Below are 4,979 nucleotides of genomic sequence, written 5' to 3'. Positions count from 1 at the left end.
ATAATCCTTGGTGACTTGGTCAACACTAGGCACAGAAGTAGAAAACAAAATCCCTTTTCTCAAGGAACCTACAATGTTTTAGAAAATTTTAATCTTATGTAAGAAAATGAAACAATATGAGGAAATAACTGTAATGCCATAACAGGCATTGTGATAATAGATTCTGTGACTTTTCATGAATAAGGAATGCTTGTGAAATTTGTGGAACTTGAAATATTGGTAGAATTGTGCCAAAAGGAATGAAGGTGACATTTCTAGATCTCAACCTTGTTACATGAAGAACGCTGTGAATAACTAAAAGATTCAAAATCAACTTGGTTAGAAAGAGTCTAGCCTATTAGCTTCATGGATCACAGCCTTGTCATAGCAAAGGAGCGTGTGTAACTCAATGAAGCTATAAGCCAAGCAGTGCAGGGTCGCTCAAAACAGATGGGTCATGTTTTCATGCTCCCTCACGGGTCGACCCCAGACGTGCGCATCCTCCGGTATGTCCCCGAATTCGCCTGCGCCAGTGTTCAGCTACGTGTGGTATAACTTAGGGCAGCATGTTGTGAAGAAATGGGGGCTGAGTGGCTCACACCATCAGGAATTTCAACCTAGTGAACCGAGCAGAACAGGGAGGAATGAAGCCCTCCCCTGCTCCCAGGCACCCCTCCACCATGAACCTCCTGCGAGAGCAGATGAGCAACCATCCAGAAATTAAGGGACAAATTGACAGAAAAGATGAAAAACTGCTGTCATTACTAAAAGATGTGTATGTTGATTCCCAAGATCCCTTGTCTTCTTTAGGATGCCGGCACACATCAGAAGCCTAAGGAGTTCAGGTTGCTGAAAGAACATCAGTTTGACATGATGAAAGTTAAGAACATTCCCAAAGGCAAAATTTTAATTGTTAGAGGCATTGACACTTCTCAGTAATCATAAACTTTATCCAGAAACATGGACTGCTGAGAAAATAGCTGAAGAATACCATCTAGAACACCAGATGTAAATAGCCTTCTCAAATATTTTGTTTATTTTGAAGTCGAAATCTTCCCCCCTGAAGGCAAGAAAACAATACAATCAAAATGAAGAATCTTTACAGGACTTTTCCTGTTTGCATCCCCGTTCCCTGTTTATTTTCCTCATTTGTAGCATATTAAATTATATAAATAACAAAAAAAAAAGAAAGAAAGATGGGTCACAGTTCTGGCAAAATGTGGTGCACTAGAGTAGGAAATGGCAACTCATTCCAGTAGTCTTGCTTGGAGAACCCCATGGACAATTGTGCTCATTTCACATGCTAGCAAAGTAATGCTCAAAATCTACAAGCTAGGCTTCAGTTCTGAACCAAGAACTTCCAGATGTACAAGCTGGGTTTTGAAGAGGCAGAGGAACCAGAGATCAAACTGCCAGCATTCTATAGATAGCAGAGAAAGCAAGAGAATTCCAGAAAAAAAAAAAAAATCTACTTCTGCTTCATTGATTATGCTAAAGCCTTTGACTATGTGGATCACAACAAACTGAGGAAAATTCTTAAAGGGATGGGAATACCAGACCACCTAACCTGCCTCCTGAGAAACTTGTATGCAGGACAAGAAGCAACAGCTTGTGAAATCTGTGGGACTTGAAATATTGGTAGAATTGTGCCAAAAGAAATGAATGTAAAATTCCTAGATCTCAAATTTGCTACCTCAAGAACACTGAATAATTAAAGTTTCAAAATCAGCTTGGTTTAGAAAGAGTCTGGCCTATTCCCTTCATGGATCACAGCCTTGTCGTGGCAGAGGGGCTTATATAACTCAGTGAACCAGACATGAAACAACTGACTGCTTCCAAACTGGGAAAGGAGTACAGAAGGCTGTATATTGCCACACTGCTTATTTAACTTTATGCAGAGTCTATCATGCAAAATGCTGAGCTGGATGAATCACAAAGCTGAAATCAAGACTGCCAGGAGAAATACCAACATCAGATATGCAGATGATAACCACTATAATGGAAGGAAGTGAAAAAGAACTAACGAGACTGTGGATAAGGATGAAATAAGAGAGTGAAAAAGCTGGCTTGAAACTCAACATTTAAAAAAACAAAGATTATAGCATCTGGTCCCATCACTACATGGCAAATAGAGAGGGGAAAAGTAGAAGTAGTGACAGATTTTATTTTCTTGGGCTCCAAAACCATTGCAGACAGTGACTGCAGCCATGAAATTAAAAGACACTTGCTCCCTAGAAGGAAAACTATGGCAAACCTAGATAGTATATTAAAAAGCAGAGACATCATTTTGCTGACAAAGGTCCCCAGAGTCAAAGCTATGGCTTTTCCAGTAGTCATGTACATATGTGAGAGTTGGACCATAAAGAAGGCTTAGCACCAAAGAATTGATGCTTTCTAATTATGTGCTGGAGAAGACTCTTGAGAATCCCTTGCACAGCAAGGTCAAGCCAATCAACCCGAAAGGAAATCAACCCTGAATATTCATTGAAGGACTGTTGCTGAAGCTCTAATACTTTGGCCACCTGATGCAAAGAGACGACTCATTGGAAAAGACCCTGATGCTGAAAAGATTAAAGCCAAAAGGAAAAGGGGTTGGCAGAGGATGAGATGTTTAGATAGCATCACCAACTCAATGAACATGAATTTGAGCAAACTCTGGGAGATAATGGAAGACAGAGGACCCTGCTGTGCTGCAGTCCACAGGGTCAAAGAGTCAGACACAGCTTAGTGACTGAAAAACAAAACAAACAAAAAAACAAACCAAGAATACCATACCCAGCCACATTGTCCTTTAAAAATGAAGGAGAAATATTTTCACAGATAAACAAAAGCTGAGGGAGTTCACACTGCTCCACCTTTTTATAAGAAATGCTAAAAGGAGTTCTTTCATTGAAATGAAATAATTACTAGACATAACATGAAACTCATGAAACAATAAAGCTCAATGATAAGGGGAAATATATAGGCAAATCTAAAATACTGAAATACTTCAATGGTACTATATAAGTTACTTTTAGTTCTGGTATAGAATTTAAGAGACTAAAGCATAAAAAATGTAAAATATGTTGATGAATATACAATCCAAAAGGATGTAACTTGTGACTTCAATAACATGAGGTGTTGGAGGAAGAGATAAAACAGAAGTTTTTGTATGAGACTGAAGTTTTTATCAGCTTAAAATAGATTATGTTGCACATAAACCCCATAGTAACCATAAAGAAAATGACTATGAAAGATACTCAAAAGAAAATGAGAACTGAGTCAAAGCATGTCCGTAGAAAAAAAATTACAAAACACAAAGGAAAAACAGCAGAAAGGTGGGGGGGAAGCTACAAGAAAACTGTGAATTCTTCTGTATCAATAGTTACTTTAAATGTAAGTGAATTAAACTTCTCATCAAAAGACATACTGTAACCAAACAGATTAAATTAAAAAAAAAAAAAAAAAGCTCCAGTAATATAGTGTATTCAAAATACTGGCCTAAGATGGTAACCTAAGACAGTAGCCATATGTATGTTAGACAAAATACACATAAACTGAAAAACTGTCACAAGAAACATATAAGGATATTATATAAAGACAAAGGATATATTCACTAGGAAAATATATCAATTACAAGTATATATGCCCTGAACATCAAAGCACCCAAATACGTGAAGTACCTGATGTGAAGAGCCAACTCATTGGAAAAGACTCTGATGCTGGGAAAGATTGAGAGCAGGAGGAGAAGGGGGTGACAGAGGATGATATGATTGGATGGCATCATCAACTCAATGGACATGAGTTTGAGCAAACTCCAGGAGCAAAGTTAATGAAGTTAGTGAAGGACAGGGAAGCTTGGCACACTGCAGTCCATGGGATTGCAAAGAGTCAGACATGACTGAGTGACTAAACAACAACAAAGGGAGAAATTTGTAGCAAAACATAATGCTTAGAGAATTTAGTGCAGTGTTTTCAACAGTGGATAGAGAAATTAAACAATATTAGTAAGGAAACAAGATTTGAACAACACTATATACCAAATAAATATAACATCACCTAACAGCAGAAAAATTGTCCTCATCTCAAATATACAGTGAACATTCTCCAGGATACATTACATGTTAGGTTACAAAACAAATACAAATTTAAGAAGACTGAAATCATACCAAGTATTAATATCCTTTCAGACCAAAATGGAATGAAACTTGAATTCAAAAGTGAAAAGGAAAGTAGAAAATCCACAAAAGGGAGGCTAAATGACATAGTTAATATACAATGTTCTATAAGTTACAGGTATACAATATAGTGAGTGATTCACAATTTTTAAAGGTTATGCTCCATTTATAGTTATAAAATATTGGCTATATCCCATGTTGTACAATATATCCTTGTAGTTTATTTTATTCATAATGGTTTGTACCTCTCCTTCCTTGCCTCTCCCCATTGGTAACAACTAATTTGTTCTATATATCCATGAGTCTGTTTTTCATTATATTCACTAGCTTGTTGTATTTTCTAGATTCCATATATAAGTGATATCATGCAGAGTTTAACTTTCTCTGCCTGATTTATTTCACTTAGCATAATAGCATCCAAATCCATTCATGTTGCTGCAAATGACTAAATTTCATTCTCTTTTATGACTGAACAGTATTCCATTGCATATATATGCCACATCTCCTATATTCATTCATCTGTTCATAAACACTTAGGTTGCTTCCATATATTGGCTATTTGAAATAATGCTGCTACAAACATTGGGATGCATTTATCTTTTCAAATTAGTGTTTATTTTTCTTCTGGACATATTCCAGAAGTGAAATTGATGGATCATATGCTAATTCAATTTTTAGTTTTTTGGTTTTTTTGTTTTTGTTTGTTTGTTTTTCAGAAACCTCCATAATGTTTTTCACAGTGGCTGCACCAATTGACATTCCCACCAACCATACACATTATCACCAGTATTTGTCATTTGTGTACTTTATCATAATAGCCATTCTGACAGGTTGGCTTCCAGG

The 4,979-nt window shown here is 36.7% G+C and overlaps 1 pseudogene; it reads left to right on the top strand.

Moving 5' to 3' along the window:
* Nucleotides 1-429: 429 nt before the first annotated feature.
* Nucleotides 430-1,071, top strand: LOC113885390 (annotated as a pseudogene).
* Nucleotides 1,072-4,979: the final 3,908 nt, after the last annotated feature.

Source organism: Bos indicus x Bos taurus, chromosome 28 (genome assembly GCF_003369695.1).
Source record: "Bos indicus x Bos taurus breed Angus x Brahman F1 hybrid chromosome 28, Bos_hybrid_MaternalHap_v2.0, whole genome shotgun sequence".
NCBI lineage: Eukaryota > Metazoa > Chordata > Mammalia > Artiodactyla > Bovidae > Bos > Bos indicus x Bos taurus.
This window is presented reverse-complemented; position numbering and strand designations above follow the sequence as displayed.